The following is a 17,296-nucleotide window of genomic DNA, read 5'->3' as shown; positions in this document are numbered from 1 at the left end:
TGTAAATATTTTTCCCAAGCAAGAAATTCCGCAGGATTCCTTTGATCAGCCTCACATTCCTGCACAATCCGTTGGGGAATGCCAGGTAGGATTTGGAACCGGGTCCAGGATGGAAATGGGGCTCAGGGAAGAGTGACTTTGGAGGGGGGTTTATCCCATCTAATCGGGGGATGTTCCCATTTTTATGGGATGTTCCCATAATTGATGATCCCATCTAATTATGGGATGTTCCTCCTTAAATCCTTAATGCAGTGAATTTTGGGAATATCGATGACATTTCATATTTGTCAGGAGGCAGCTCTGTGTCTTTCCTGAAAGGAAGGAAGTGAGGTTGCCTCCAGTGTCCATGGAAATGTTTTCCAGGTCCCGGTGCTGAGGAGCAGAGTTGGGAAAATCTCTTGGAGAGCATCAAGTGCCAGCCAGGATCCAGTGGAGGATGCGGGGAGGAGGTGGGAAAAGGATTTGATTTTAAATGTGGGTTCCTAAATCCATCCCAGAGCTCAGAGGAGGAGCAGGGTGGGATTTTGGGGTTTCCCATGCAGGATCAGGAATTAGACTGATGATCCCTGCGAAACCAGCTCAGGTTATTCCATGATTCTGTGATTCGTTGGAGAGTCAGTTCATGCCAAAAAAAGGTGTTTTCTCTCCTGTTTTTTTTTGGAAATTCCTAAGAATTCCTGCTCAGAACAGATGGTTCCATGAAAAGCCAGTGAAGTGGTGGCAGCTGCAGGCACAATCCTGCCAGGAATGCCGGTGATCCCGGCTACGCCTGGGACTGATGGCTCATCTGGGCTCCCATCCACCCTCTGTGCCTCAGTTCCCAGCTTTCTCCATCCTGACGGAGCTGGAGAGGGATCTGGAGGGAGCTCCCATCTCCTCCTGCTGCCCTAGGCCAAAACAGCTTTTCCTTAGCGCACAGATCCAACACTGGAGCGTGGATCTTCATCTGGGAGAAACTCTGGATGGAGGCAAAAGGCACAGCCAGCTTCCCAAAAATCATAAACCAGTCTGGAAAAGGTTTGGAGAAAAAAAGGGAGCAAGTATTAACCACGGGTGAGCTTCTGGCTTATATTCCCGTTTTTCCTGATTTCTAGGACCCATGGAGCATTCCAGGGATGCTCCAGGGCAGGAAATATGGATGGCTCCAGACATTTGGAATTTTTGGTTTACTAATCCCAGAATCCCAGGATGGGTCAGGCTGGAAGGGACCTCAGAGGGTCACTGGTGCCACTCCCTCCTCCAGCAGGGCCATCCCAGAGCCCAGGGCACAGGAGCGTGTCCAGAGGGCTCTGGAATATCCCAGGGAGGAGGCTCCAGCCCCTCTCTGGGCTCTGTTCCAGCCCGGGCCCTGCCCAGGGCAGCAGTTCTGCCTCCTGTGCGGGGCAATTGCCGGGCTCAGGCCCTGCCCGTGGCTCTGGGGCCACTGCTGGGCCCCGGAGCAGATTCCAGTTCAGTTCAGGGCGATTTCTTTGCTGTTTGGGAAAAACGATGCCCCAAATTCCACACCGAAACAGACCTGGCTCAGTGGTTGTGCCCAGCTGTTTAAGACCAGAATTAAATCTTGAGGTTCCACGGAAAGCCTCAAAAAATTGCTCTTTTTAAGATCTCCAGCCTCTTCTGGAAACCAAAGCAGGAACTATTAACCAACAGGAATGTGCAGTGTGGGCCCTAAATCACCCAGATTGCTGCGGGTTTGCACTTCTGCTCAGCAGCTCGGCCCCGCTGCCTCCCCAAAATGTGCCAAGTGCTGCTCCTGCAGCAGCTGAGGCAGCATAATCCTCCTGATGGCCCCTCTGCCGCCCTTCGTTCTGCTCCAGCTGCTCCCGAGGCTTCATTTGTTCCACCCCTTGCTCCATTAAGGATTTTATCCCAATTACTGAGGCTCCCCATCCCCCTGGCAATGGAATCTCAAAGTTTTTCCCTCACGGGGGTTGGGAATGGAACTTCCTCAGCCAGGGAGAGCTCCGAGCCCCTTGCAGGGCCTAAAGGGGCTCCAGGAGAGCTGCAGAGGGACTGGGGACAAGGCATGGAGGGACAGGAGCCAGGGAATGGCTTCCCAGTGCCAGAGGGCAGGGCTGGATGGGAGATTGGGAATTGGGAATTGCTGGCTGGGAGGGTGGGCAGGGGCTGGGCTGGAATTGCCAGAGCAGCTGGGGCTGCCCCTGGATCCCTGGCAGTGCCCAAGGCCAGGCTGGACATTGGGGCTGGGAGCAGCCTGGGACAGTGGGAGGTGTCCCTGCCATGGCAGGGGTGGGATTGGGTGGGATTTAAGGTCCCTTCCAATCCAAATCTTCCTGGAATTCCAAGATTCTCTGAAACTTGGTGTCTGTGGCCCTGCAGAGCAAAGGGAGAGCAGGGGACTGCAGAGTTCATTTCACTCCCTAAATCAAAATCTAATCAAAACCTAATAAAAATGGACAAATCTGTAATTGCATTTTGCACCGGGTTTCCTTTCATGGCCAGAGTCAATATTCCAACAATAAAGCTGATCCCAGAATAAACCTGGATTATCAAATACGTTTGGTTTGTTGGATAAATGAATCATCAAGCCCTCGATAATCCCAGCAGCTCACGCAGATTTGTGCAGCACTGCAAACAAAAGGCGCAGTTCCATCTTTATTTGCCTAAATGCTCATTAATTTTTCCTTCCTTTCCTCCTCCTTCTGAGACTTCTCCACCCACTCTTGGAAAATCAAAGCATTTTAACACCTTTTCCCCTCCTTCCTGCACAGTTCAGTGCCTTTGCCCATGTGGCAAAGTGGGGCTGCTGGAGCTGAGTTAATTTTTAACAGGAAGCCCCACAATGTCTGAGGTGGTTTGGAGACCCCCAAAGATCATCCCAGCTCCATCCTGTCCATGAAGTTTCCCCAGATCATGGATCTTGGATCCTCTGGTACCACCTCTCAGGCAGGGAAGTGGACGAATTTTGGCTTTATTAGCAATTAAAAGTGGTGTTTGTGCATTCCAGGGGCAAGGAATTCCAGCCTGGATGGAACAGATGTCATGGATTGGTGGAACATCCCCCAAAATGCACCAGACTTGGGGCAGGACACCCAGCACCGGGGTTTGGGGCTTGGGATGAGGTTCTGTTCCTCAGGATGGCTGGAATTCTCTGTTCCCAGCTAGTTTTCCGAGGGCTCCGGTTCACTGGGTAAATGAACAAGTTTTGGGAGCTGCAGAAACTGAAATCTGGCTGAGGGGACACGTCTGGTTTCATTCGTGTTCTGAAGAACAAAATCTCGGGTTTTGAGCTCAGATTTGAGGCCGTGTTGCTCTGATGAAAATAATGTAAAATAAAAAATATAACATATAAAAAAAAATTATAAAATATAAAATATAACATATAATATATTATATAAAATAAAGTATAAACTATAAAATATAAAATATTAAATACTAAATATAAAATATAATATAAAATATAAAATATCCAATATTAAATATAAAATATAGAGTATAAAATAAAATATAATATAAAATATGATATATATATAAAATATAAAATATAAATTATAAAATATAAAACATAAAGTCTAATATAAAATATAAAATATAAAATATAAAATATAATATAAAATATTACATATTAAATATGAATTATAGAGTATAAAATATAAAAAAGAAAATATAACATATAACATATAAAGTATAAAATATAAAATATAATATAATATAATATAATATAATATAAAATATAGACTATAAAATAGAAAATATGAAATATATAATATAATATTAAATATAATACAGAATAAAAATATTAAATATCATAAAAATATTTTGAATATAAAATATGAAATATAAGATTTAACATATAACAGAAAATAAAAGTATAGAATAAAATATAAAATATTAAATATAATATAGAATATAGTATAAAAATATAAATATAAAATATAAAATAGAAAATAGAAAATAAAATATAAAATACAAAATAGAAAATATAATAAAAATATAAAATATAAAATATAAAATATAAAATATAAAATATAAAATATATCAGCTTTTCCCTGTTCCATTGATATCCCTGAAACCAAATCCTTCTCCTCTGCTGAGCCCAACATTTCCTCACTTAACACCTCAGAACTCGATGCAGTCTCGTGTTTGGCTTTGGAAAATTTAGGGAAGGTCAACGTTTAGGGAGAGATGAGGGATCACATCTGGCGGAGCTGAAGCAGGGGCTGCAACAACGGATAAATGATGGATAAATCCCATCCATCCCAGCAAGGAGAGCCCCTGGCGGCTCCTCACAAACTTCCCAAAAGCTCAGACACACAAAAAGCTCACAACATCCGAAGTTACTTAAAATAATCTGAGGAAAAAAAGCTAAAATCCCCAGCTGCTTTATAATCCCATTTTTTGGGGGATTTGTGGAACAACCTGCTGCTGCCGTGTGCCATAACGACATGCCCACCAACTTCAGAGCTCTTGAGGGGCTTGAATATTCCGATATTTAATGAGGCTCCCAATTAAGCCAAAGCATGGCCATTAGTGCTGCCGTCTCTCCCAGAAACCGGAGGGATTTGAGTCCCTGACTCATTAAGACCTCGACATGTAAAGCCTGAGTGGGGTTGGAAAATAAAAAGAGAGAAAAAGAAGTTCCTTGGTGCCGTTCTGATGGACAAGAGGGGATTAGGAAGGGTGGGACAGGAGGGCTGGGGACAGAATTCCTTGGGGAGTGAAGAAAGCGAGGCAGGGATCGTTCCACAGGTGAGGACACGGAAAAATTGGGAAAATCTTGGCCTCTGCAATTTGCATCTCCCTGGATGGAGCCAGATCCATTCCAAGTTTCAAAGGAAAGTTGTTCAGCCTGGAGAAGAGAAGGATCCAGGGAAAACTCAGGGCCCCTTGCAGGGCCTAAAGGGGCTCCAGGAGAGCTGGAGAGGGACTGGGGACAAGGCATGGAGGGACAGGAGCCAGGGAATGGCTTTAAGATCGAAAAGGGGAGATTAGGTTGGATCTTGGGAATTGGGAATTGCTGGCTGGGAGGGTGGGATAGGGGTGGGCTGGAATTGCCAGAGCAGCTGGGGCTGCCCCTGCATCCCTGGCAGTGCCCAAGGCCAGGCTGGACATTGGGGCTGGGAGCAGCCTGGGATAGTGGGAGGTGTCCCTGCCCATGGAAAAGGGGGTGGGATGGGATGGGCTTTAAGGTCCCTTCCAACCCAAACCAGTCTGGATTCCAGCCCCACTGATGGGTTTAGGGGAAGTTATTTCTAAAGCAGCAGCAGCCAAAGCAGGAAAATGATGTTCCAATGAAATTTCCAAGGAACAGGGACCACGGATGTGCCTCGTGCCCCCTCTGAGCCTGTGGGAACAAATCTGGCCGGGACACTGTGACAGCAACGCTGACATGAGGTGGAGACTTTTGACTGCAGCCCCCCATCCAAAGCTGACTCCTTGGAAATGTTGGAAGTGGACACAAATTGTGCATCGTGGATCTGCTCCCAGCCAACGTCGTGTGAGCAGCACCAATTCCATGTGCTGCTGGATTTTGGGAATGTGTTGACCAGAATTCCTTTTCAGAGCTCATTTCTTCAGGATGAGGCCCATGGCACCAAATACCAACAACCCGCTGGGAATTCCAAAGACTCCATCTCCCAGGACAGGCGTTATTCCAGGTGGAACCACCCTCTGTGACAACATCTCGTGGAACTTCCTCCTCCCAGACATTGTTTTGCTCTTTCCTCACGGAATAAATCGTCTTTTGGGATCTTAAACCACTTCCTGGCCTCAGAGCTCTCATCTTTTATTGACTGAAGCTCTGCTGATGGCTCTGAGGACAGCAATAAATATTTGCAGTCCGGATTGACTCGAATTTATTGCAAAAAATTTGGAAACCTTGGGTTTGGAGGATTCAAAAACCCAATTCAACAATCCAAACAAAGCTGGATTTGTGTGGGGGGTTTTTTTAATGTTAATCCTCCAAATTATTAGTATGGACAGGCCGTGGTGGTGGGGGCAGAAATTCCTTCTGTTCAATGATAAATAAAGACATGTTTAAATGCGTATGAGATAAAGCAATTAAATTAATATTATTTGTATATAATTAAAAGTCCAGCTGAGCATGTTCAGGTTATTCACTGCCCACAGCTGCTGCTCACCACCCCACGGGTGCATGGACACCAGATTTTAAATGAGCTGAGTGTTTAAATACTCAAAGTCTGAATTAAAAAATCGGATGAAAAGAATCCTTTTTATATCTCTTTATATTAGTAAGTAGTGTTATGGAAGGGACAATTGTTTTATTTGTACTAAAAGGGAGCAGTATGGAATAAAGGGAGAGGTCCATTTCACAGAATTCCTGAAGGATTTGGGTGGGAAGGACATTAAATCCCATCCCATTCCCTGCCATGGCAGGGCCACCTCCCACTGTCCCAGGCTGCTCCCAGCCCCAATGTCCAGCCCGGCCTTGGGCACTGCCAGGGATCCAGGGGCAGCCCCAGCTGCTCTGGCAATTCCAGCCCAGCCCCTGCCCACCCTCCCAGCCAGCAATTCCCAATTCCCAATCTCCCATCCAGCCCTGCCCTCTGGCACTGGGAAGCCATTCCCTGGCTCCTGTCCCTCCATGCCTTGTCCCCAGTCCCTCTCCAGCTCTCCTGGAGCCCCTTTAGGCCCTGCAAGGGGCTCGGAGCTCTCCCTGGAGCCTTCTCTCCTCCAGCCTTTCCATCTGCAAAAGCCAAACCGAGAAATTCCCTAAATCCCATTTTTTGGGTGTGTCTGGGTATCCCTGCAGGCCCAGTTCAAGGCTGGAACATTCCCCGGGATCTGCAAACAACACCGAAAAAATTCCAGACATCCCAAAGCAAGGTCAGATCTTCCCACAGAGCAATGTGGGCATGGATTTATCACATCCATGGGGCGGGAGGACCAAGAGGGAAAAGAAGAAGGGAGGAAGAAAGGAAGGGAGGGAAGACATCTCTCGTAGGATATCGATGGATTGAGCATCCCACAGGTGGTTTTTCCATATGTTTTTTGCTTTTTCCCTGATCTCTTCATGCCTTTCAGGCTGTCCCACCTAAAAATTTTCCCTGACATGGACAACGAGGCTGCTGGAAAAGGTCTCCTTTTCCTGCACTCTCCCACTACTGGCAGGAGTGAGGGATGTGGAATTACTTCCCAATTTTCTGCAATAAAAATTCCTCTCTGGGCAGCCACAGAGCTCTGAGTTGTGCTTTCCCAGGATATTTCAGGAGGCATCAAACAATATCAAACCTCAGGGCTATTTAAGCAAATACCAGGGAAATAATTGCTGGCAATTCCCTGGCAGCTCCCAGCAAGATTCCTGGGAAGTTAAAACAAATATTGGATGTACAGAAAACACAACAAAACCTCTGCGTTTATGATGCCAATTTTTAAACAGTTTCCTTGCTCTCACTTATATTTAAATGTAGGGAATAAATGGATGTAAATAAGATTCCCAATGTAGGGAATAAATGGATTTAAATAAGATTTCCTGTGTAATATATCCATGATGCAGCTTTTTTATTCCTTTATTTGAGCAGGAACTTGCTGGACGGATGGAGTTGATTTTTCCTGCCAGGAGTAGGGAAGAAAATATGGCTCAGGCCTTTCCAAACCTTATCAGCGAATAGTCTGGGATGTTTCCAGCTGTGGATGGGAAAATTCCACTGCTCCTGGGGCTAAAATCCAGCACGGGATGAGGGTGAGGCTGTGTGCAACCAGCCAGGGAAATGGGATGTGATCCACAGGAAAACGTGGTGATAAATCCAATAATTACTGATTTTTAAGGAACCTGACAGGCAGCCTTGTCCCAAGAAATCCTCCTGTTCTGGAAAGGGGGTCAGGCTCTGGAATCTCCACTTGTTTGATCCGGCTGCAGCATCTTTTAAATGAGCTCTGAAATCAACTCTGCTCCAGCTGGGATTTGAAGTGGAATTCCCTGGAAGTGTCCAAGGCCAGGTTGGATGGGGCTTGGAAGAACCCGGGATAGTGGAAGGTGTCCCTGCCTATGGAAGGGGGTGGAACAGGATGGGATTTAACATCCCTTGATCCCAAACCATTCCATGATTCCGTGATTCACCAAGTGCTCTGATCCTCATTCCTGACCAGTGGGAATTCCGTGATCCAGGTAAAACTGGCTGTACCCACTGATATTTCCCTACAAAGGTCACCAACAACCTGCTGAAGGTTTTCAGTTTTGTGGATAAGAAATTCCAGCACCTTGGACAAGTCCCTGCTGCCCAGCTCGGGAATAGAATGTTCGACCAGGTGGAAATAATGGAAATTTTCCATAATTTCCTGACAGGAGGGGGCAGCTGGGGGGGTCGTGCTCTGCTCCCAAGGAATAGGGAGGAGGGATAGGGATAGGAGGAGACGGAACAGCCTCAGGCTGGGCCAGGGGAGGCTCAGGGTGGATATTTGGGAAAATTTCTTCATGGAAAGGGTTATCAGAAGTGTTATTGTTGTCCCACCTCCCAAACCTGACCAAATCCATAGAATGAGATTCCAACATGCACTTCCCAAACTCCCGGACATCCAGAGCTGGGAAGAAGCTCCTCATGGAGTGGGAAGTGAGGGAGAGGTGCAGGGAAAGCTGGAAATTTAAACCTTTGTCCTTTCTGAAGGGCCACACGACATTTTTGGCTGTTCCTAAAGTGGAACCAGGGCTGGAAAAGTTGGATCAAATATTCCCTTTATTTTTGGTCGTTTGGCTGGCATCAGATTCCCGAAGCACAACAAGGCTTTCCAACATGGAATTATGGAAGTGCCGTTGCTCCCGCAGCAGCTGGAACAAGGAAAAGCAGCAGGGTCATGTTGGGGTTTATGGAATCCACTTATTTCCTGTCCTTAGGAATTTTATCCGAGTGCACCGGGAGCCTTCAGGGTGCAGGAAGTCACTTCTGTCCTTTTTGTTGGGAAAAGCCAAGTTCCAGATTCCTGTGGCCAGGAGGGGTGGATGAGCATGGGAGATGTGTCCCACAGATCCCACCAAACTGGGAAAAATGGGAAGCTTTTGTCTCTCTTTTTTCCCCCTCATGCTTCCAGGATAACAATTTAACGGAGCTTTTCCAGGAGGGATTAAGGATGTTCTCTGTGTCTGATTTGTCCCACGAATCCCACCAAACTGAGAAAAACGGGATGCGTTTGTTGCTCTTTGTTTTCCCCAACTCCCAGGATAACAATTTAACTGAGCTTTTCCAAGAGGAATTACGGATGTTCCCTATGTTTGCCCGAGTCAGCTCGGATGGAGGGAGTCACGATTCCTGCTTTTACGTTTCCTTGGGTTTTTTTCCCTAAAATTTTATATATTATTATGATTCCACCTTCCAAACCTGAACAAACCCATAGAATGATATTCCAATAGGCACTCCCATATTCCCGGAGCTGGGAAGAGCTCCTCATGTGGAGGGAAGGGAGGGAAAGGTTCTGTCACAGCACCCAGGAAAAATCCCCCGGAATTAATTCTATGGATGCAGAGCTGGCGACTGCTTCCCATGGCAGCTTTTCCAGCATCCCAATCTCCCTCAGCCCCAGGAAATGTGCATTATAATCTCCTTCTAGGAATAAAAATATCCGGCATTATAATCTGCTCATGCTCCCTCTTCATCCCTGGATTTGGGAGAACAGAATAAAGCGAACACGTTTTATACAAATAAACAAAATGACTCACCCAGTAACCCGGGATTAATCCGGAACATTGCTGTTCTGGGATGTGCCACGGAATGAAGGGAACCTTTAGACGAGAGGACTTGGAAAGGTCAGGAGTGAGGATTAGGATGCAGCTGCCAGGAGGAGGGAAAGGAACGATTCTGAGCAGAGGTAAAACAAAACAGAAGGAAAGGTTTTTAAAAAGAAATAAAAATAGGAAAGGAGGTGCAGGAAATAAACTGGGATTTGGGAAAATCGTCCTCAGCAGAGGAATTTCACCACATTCAGATATCTTGGGGTTTGGTCCCAGACAGAATCATAGAATTATTTAGGTTGGAAAAGCCCTCCAAGAGCATCAAGTCCAAGCTGTGACCAGTCCCCACCTTGTCAGCAGCCCAGAGCACTGAGTGCCACTTCCAGGCATTCCTTGGACACTTCCAAGAAAGGGCTGGAGCCACTTTTCCCAATCTTTAGGAGTTCCTTATTGATCTTTGAAATTCTCCTAAAAAACTGGTAAAAAAGTATTGCCTTCATCCTTTGGACACCTCCAAGAAAGAATTGAAGCCACTTTTCCTAATCTTTAAGAGTTCCTTATCGGTATTTTCAATTCCCCCAAAAGAAGAAATGATTCCCTTTATCCCTCTGGATGAGGCTTGGAACAAGCTGGGATGGCAGAACCCATGGCAGGGCATGGAATGAGATGATCTCTTCCAACCCAAACCATCCTGGGATTCTGGGATTCCATGACCTTCTGTTATTTCCTGGTGCTCCGAACACCTTGGAGAAGAAAAGGGATAAAAAGCCAGGTAGGGCACATTTGTATGGGCACTTATGACCCCTAATTTACCGCTGTAATTATGATGAGAGTGCATTAAAATCATGTAATTTGCATGCATAATGAGCAGTTAGGGGTGTGTGGGGATACGATCGGAGCACTTCCACGTTGAACCCTAGAATCTGTGTAAATATTTTCCACAGTTTTCACAGGATTTACTCGTTTTACCCTCACAAGAGTCCTCAGCGTCCTACAAAACCCCACTGTTTTGTATAAATATAAATATAAATATTTAATTTAATATGTATTTATATTTATATTTATATTTATTATTTGTTGTTATATTTATATTTGTTATAGTTATAGTTTTACTTTTTATTTTTGTTTTTATTTTTATTTTTAAATTTTTAAAATTTTTTAATTTTTATTTTTATTTTTATTTTTATTTTTTAAAATTTTTTATTTTTATTTTATTTTAATTTTTGGTTTATTTTTATATTTTTATTTTTATTTTTATTTTTATTTTTGTTTTTAAAATTTTTATTTTTATTTTTATTTTTGTTTTTTAAATTTTTATTTTTATTTTTATTTTTGTTTTTATATTTTTATTTTTATTTTTATTTTTATTTTTATTTTTAGGTTTTCCTTCCCAAGGAACCAAAATGCTGCATTTTCCTCATGGAAAACCCACGGAAGGAAGGCAAATCATTCTGGATTTCCTGGAAATAACTTGGTAAAATTGAATTTTGGTGGATTTGCTCCTCCAGCTGTGGGCAGTGCTGGGCAATCTCTGGTTGTTGTGTTAGAAAATCCCAATTTAAAGGTGATTTACCAACATGAAGAATGATCTGTGGAGCCTGATCCTCGTGTTTATTTATTCCAGAGGATTATCAAATCCACATTATCCCTTGCTTATCTGTAATTAGGCCGGAGCAAGGTTTGCTTCATTCATGTTCCACCCATTTTCCAAAGTGTCACCTTAATCCGCTGTAATTACTGAGTGCTTCACACATCCAGTGGCTTTTGAAACCCATTAAAAATCCAATTAATGCAAAACCTTGGGAATTCCTGCCTTGCTGGGGCACTGCCTGCAGCCCTTGGCTTGGGAATGAAGTGCTTTGGCTTTGACGCCGTGCTCTGCAAGGATCACTCGTTTCTCAAAAGGCTCGTCAGCCCCCGCTGCAGAGCTGCTGCTAATAGGGCGCTTGAATTCCATGAGCTTCCCAAGCAAAACTTTGGGATTGAATTTCGAGTTGAGCCAAGTTGGATAAAGTCGGATCTTTGCTCCTGTTTATCTGCTCCTGCCTCTGGTCACGCTCCCAAGAAAGATCCTCAGTGTCCACATGCTCCAACCTGGATCTTGCTGTTCACAGAACACTGTGGCCACAATAAAATTCATCTTCCCACTTCAAATTCCATCATCTGCTCATCCAGAGGTTCCAGATATTTTCCCACACCTCCCCAAACATCTTTCTTACAGCACCTGCAGAGTTTACTGCCCCACCCATGGCTTTGGTGTCCATGATTTGGTTCCTCTCCACAATTGTTTCCATGGTTTTGGTGTCCATGATTTGGTTCCTCTCCACAATTATTTCCCATGGCTTTGGTGTCCATGATTTGGTTCCTCTCCACAATTATTCCCATGGTTTTGGTGTCCATGATTTGCCTTCTCTCCACAATTATTTCCATGGTTTTGGTGTCCATGATTTGCCTCCTCTCCACAATTATTTCCCATGGCTTTGGTGTCCATGATTTGGTTCCTCTCCACAATTATTCCCATGGCTTTGGTGTCCATGATTTGCCTTCTCTCCACAATTATTCCCATGGTTTTGGTGTCCATGATTTGCCTTCTCTCCACAATTGTTTCCATGGTTTTGGTGTCCATGATTTGCCTCCTCTCCACAATTATTTCCCATGGCTTTGGTGTCCATGATTTGGTTCCTCTCCACAATTATTTCCCATGGCTTTGGTGTCCATGATTTGGTTCCTCTCCACAATTATTCCCATGGCTTTGGTGTCCATGATTTGCCTTCTCTCCACAATTATTCCCATGGTTTTGGTGTCCATGATTTGCCTTCTCTCCACAATTATTTCCATGGTTTTGGTGTCCATGATTTGGTTCCTCTCCACAATTATTTCCATGGTTTTGGTGTCCATGATTTGCCTTCTCTCCACAATTATTTCCATGGCTTTGGTGTCCATGATTTGGTTCCTCTCCACAATTATTCCCATGGTTTTGGTGTCCATGATTTGCCTTCTCTCCACAATTATTTCCATGGTTTTGGTGTCCATGATTTGCCCCCTCTCCACAATTATTCCCATGGTTTTGGTGTCCATGATTTGCCTCCTCTCCACAATTATTCCCGTGGTTTTGGTTTCCATGGTTTGGTTCCTCTCCCTGGTTATTTCCTTGCCTTCCTGACCTACCCAGGAGCAGCAAGCTCAGCTTATTCCCTCTCCATCCTTCACTCTGTCCTTGGCCAGCACCTCCAAACTCAATAATCCCATTGTCCCCACCTCTCCAGAGAGTTTTTCCCTCCTCTGGCCAAACCTCAGGATTGCAGCGAACCTGTTTCCATGGGATCACGATCAGCAGGGATCCAAATAAAAGGTTGGCCCCTCCTAATATTTGGGAACAGCCCCCCAGTCCTTCTCACTGGCTGAAGGAGAATCACAGAACCATGGAATGGTTTGGGTTGGAAGGGACCTCAAAGTTCATCCCATTTCCACCCCCTGCCATGGGCAGGGAGACCTTGCACTGTCCCAGGTTGCTCCAAGCCCCATCCAACCTGGCCTGGAATATTCCCAGGCCTTTTCCAACCCTAATGATCCTAAGATTCCATGATTCCGACATCACTTCCGTGTGCAGAAGTGGTTGTGGAAAACCAGACCTCGATACTGTTGGCACAATCCTGGGAATTAGGAAGGAGTGAGGTTGGATTGATGAAACCTCTCTATCACTGCCCTTAGCAGCAGGACAGAGGGAGGAGAAAAAATGAAGGAAAGAACTCATTTTGGGATTCTTGGAGTTGTCCTGTGCAGGGCCAGGAGTTGGAGTTGATGATCCTTGTGAATCCCTTCCAACTCAGGGTATTCCATATTTAGGGAGAGGGTGATTTCCTAGGACACATCACTGATTCCAGGCACTGAAAGGGACTCGATGCCGACAGAGCAACCTGAAAATCCTTTTAAATTCTTATTTTCCCTGATTAAACTGATTCTCACAGAGGACAAACAAAATGTTGGGAAAAAACTCTATTTCAGCTGTTTTCCGAATGAAGAGTTGCTCAGCTACGGTGGTGTTGTGTCCCAAAGGTCCCAGAGAATCAAACAGATTGCATCCCAAAATATTTCACCTGGAAAAGGCATCAGAGTTGGCATTATCAGTGCTGTTGTACCCTTTAGTGTGGAGGTCCGGATCTTTTCCAGGTGTCCTGGAAAAAAAAAAAAGAGATTTAAAATAAAGTTAGACTGGACCCCTTATCATAAAAAAGGGATTTGAGGAATTGGAAAGATTGGGGAGAGATGTCTGAGCTGATCCAGGGATTTTCACTGGTGTCCAGTGGTTTGTCCATGCCAAGGAGGGGGTATCTGGGACAGATGGGATGGGAAAAGGTCGAAATTCAGGGAAGACGGGCAGAGCTTTATTCCTGTTCCATAAAATTTTTCCAGGTGGCTCCCAAAGTATGAGGAGAGCCATGAGAGGCTGGAGCCCCTCTGCTCTGGAGCCAGGCTGGGAGAGCTGGGAATGTTCACCTGGAGAAGGGAAGGATCCAGGGAGAGCTCAGAGCCCCTTGCAGGGCCTAAAGGGGCTCCAGGAGAGCTGCAGAGGGACTTGGGAGCAACAGAAGCACCTGGAAAAGCCCTGGGAAGAACTGGGATGTTGCTCCAATGGCCAATTCCCTCTTTAAAAACGAGCAACATCAGGGTCCTATTTCCAATCCGAATTTCCTTGTCCAGCTTCACCTTCCAGCCACTGACAGGTATTTTTTCCCTGCTCCCTTTTTCAGGATTTATGTCCCCTCTCCCAATAATTTTTCCGTGTAGGAATCCCTGGATTGTGTCCTAGTGAACTCTTCCCCTTCCCTTTGTCCAGCTGAACACTCAGAGCTGCTCTGGGCTCTCCCTGGAAGCGAGGAAGCTCCAGGACATGATTATTTTGTGGAATTCCGTAAATAAGAGGCTCCTTTGAGAATGCTGAGGGGGCACAAGGCGTGGAGAGAATTTAAGTGGCACATCCCTGATTTCTGCAGGCAGCGATTAGGGAATACTGACAGGGTTGAAAGGAAAATCCCATTAATGGAGGAGGTGTTCACCCCAGGAATGACCCCGCAACCTGGCTGCCCTTAATGAGGGCTGAGGAGCAAACTGCAGCCACAAACTGCAGGAAAATATTCCTGGAGCTGAGACAGGGAGCTCTGGAATCGAGTTCAAACGGCTCACGGAGAGTCTCGGCTCTGCCGCAGGAAAACTGCGGAGATAGAAAATTGGGGAAGCTGCTGGGAGGTCTCAGCATCACCTGGAGAATATTGAACATTGATTTCAGACACACAACATGGAATTGTAAATCTTGGAATGGTTTGGGATGGAAGAGAACTTAAATCCCATCCCATCCCACGCTCTTCCATGGGCAGGGACACCTTCCACTATCCCAGGCTGCTTCCAAGCCCCATCCAACCTGGCCTTGGACACTTCCAGGGATCCAGGGGCAGCCGCAGCTTCTCTGGGAATTCTATTCCAGGGCCTCCCCACCCTCCCAGCCAGGAATTCCTTCCCAATATCCCATCCATCCCTTCCCTCTGGCAGTGGGAAGCCATTCCCTGTGTCCTGCCCCTCCATCCCTTATCCAAAGTCCCTCTCCAGCTCTCCTGGAGCCCCATTTCCTGTCTGGAAAATGGCTCCAGGATAAAGCTATCGAGCACTCAGAGGAACCATCCATCCACCCACTGCTAAAAGCAAGGAATCCTTGGATCCCAGAATCACGGAATGGTTTGGATTGGAAGGCACCTTAAAGCTCATCCCATTCCAGCCCCTGCCATGAGCAGGGATGTCACTCATTGGTCAATCAGATGGATCTCCCATCCCTGGTGGGACTCAGTTTTCCCAGAAAGATGCCAGACTTGGACTAAACCAAGAATTTCCCTGGATCAAAAAGAAGCCATGGGAAAGACACTTTGCAATTCCAGAGTTAATCCTAGAAAAGGTCCTAGGATGAAGTTCTATGTGGGAGAAAAATGATTTTAAAGAATTCTTTATTAATCCGAAACCAGACATTGCTCACGTGACACGCTGCCACCACCAGCGTCCCCTGCCACCACCAGAGTCCCCTGAAAGGAGGACAAGGAAAAACCTGGATCATCCCCCTGGACAGCCTTGGTGAGCCCAGCTCAGCCCATGGAGCTGCCTCAGGAGATGTCACCGAGTCCCTTCTGGGGAGAACTTAAAACCTCCATCCCAAAGGCCCATAAATACACGGATTGATTTCCTTGGACCAGCATAAATCCCTGGACTGAGCAGGGCTATGCTGATTTACTTCCACCAGGAAATGGCCGATAAAATGATGTTTAATCACTGTCTCCCTCCTTTCATGGGACACTTGGATCATTCCCATGCTGTGACCGACAGCTTGGACTTCTCCAAGCCCCTCCAGATGGGAGGAGGAGAAATGGCAGCATTGCCCACATCATTCCAGAGGGAACTTCCCTTGGGATATGTCTCATTTCCACCCTAATCTGGCTTTAAACTCCCACTTTTAGCCATTGCTTTCCCTTTCTGCCATGTTAAACACTTGGAATCCAAAGCCAAGGGTTCTCTCAGGGTTTTGCTGTGCCTGGTGGCGATTGGGATGGGATGAGCAGCTGTGGCTGTTTCCTTGGGGACTGAGAAGGAAAAGGGGAATGAAAAGGAGAAAAGGGAAAGTAAAAATGGAAAAGGAAAATGGAACAGTGAAAGGGAAAAGGAAAGGGAAAAGGGAAAGGAGAGGGAAAGGGAAAGGGAAGGGGAAGGGGAAGGGAAACCCACATTTTTCCAGTACCTAAAGGGGGCTTATAAAAAGGAAGGAGAGGGACTTTTTACATGCACAGATAGTTCCAGAACAAGGGGGAATGGCTTCCCACTGCCAGAGGGCAGGGATGGATGGGAGATTGGGAAGGAATTCCTGGCTGGGAGGGTGGGCAGGCCCTGGCACAGATTCCCAGAGCAGCTGGGACTGCCCCTGGATCCCTGGCAGTGTCCCAGGCCAGGTTGGACACTGGGGCTTGGAGCAGCCTGGGATAATGGAAGATGCCCCTGCCATGGCAGGGCTGGGACTGGATGAGCTTTTCCATCCCAAACCATTGTGGGATTCCATGGAATGCTCCTCTGTGGCTGCCAGCAAAGGCTTCTCTTTAGGGCTGTGTGAAAACCCCTCTGGGAAGAGGCACAGAAGCTGAAAATTCCTTCATCCTCACTGGAATCTGAACCGGACCAAAGTCAAGATCACATCCATCGGAAAGCCAAGTCCTTCATGCTCTGCCTGTGGAGTGGTGCTTTCCACATGGAGAGAGAAATTGGATCAACCTGTTCCCAGAGCCCAAACCTTAACCCAGTAAAGGGAAATAAAACCCCACACAAATAAATTGCTACGGTTGCAGTTCTTTTATTGGCAGGAATGAAAAATCCCACTCCAGCTATTCCGGTATTTGTTTCAAAGATAACTTGGTCCTTTAGGGAAGGAATTTGGAATAAACGGAGCAGATTTATCCAATGGCAGGGAAATATAAATCTTCCCTACTTAAGCAGAGCAAACATTCCCTGCTTTTCCTGCAGCCAGCCTGGAAAGCATCCTGAAGGGCATCACTCCCAAACTGGACTTGATTAAATCAAACCTGAACTGCTCTTTCCATGGGAAAACTGTTCAGGAAGAACCAGATT

The 17,296-nt window shown here is 45.9% G+C and overlaps 1 long non-coding RNA gene across 2 annotated transcripts in view; it reads right to left on the bottom strand.

Moving 5' to 3' along the window:
* Positions 1 to 17,296, bottom strand: part of LOC116444903 — a 39,164-nt gene that overhangs the window by 796 nt on the left and 21,072 nt on the right. For both annotated transcript variants that reach the window (XR_004240582.1, XR_004240583.1), the window contains 2 exons: positions 13,741 to 13,818; positions 9,632 to 9,770 (listed from right to left, as the gene is read on the bottom strand). This is a non-coding gene — a long non-coding RNA (uncharacterized LOC116444903). The remainder of the gene's footprint in view (positions 1 to 9,631; positions 9,771 to 13,740; positions 13,819 to 17,296) is intronic.

This window comes from Corvus moneduloides, chromosome 6 (assembly GCF_009650955.1).
Source record: "Corvus moneduloides isolate bCorMon1 chromosome 6, bCorMon1.pri, whole genome shotgun sequence".
NCBI classification, from domain to species: Eukaryota; Metazoa; Chordata; class Aves; order Passeriformes; family Corvidae; genus Corvus; species Corvus moneduloides.
This window is presented reverse-complemented; position numbering and strand designations above follow the sequence as displayed.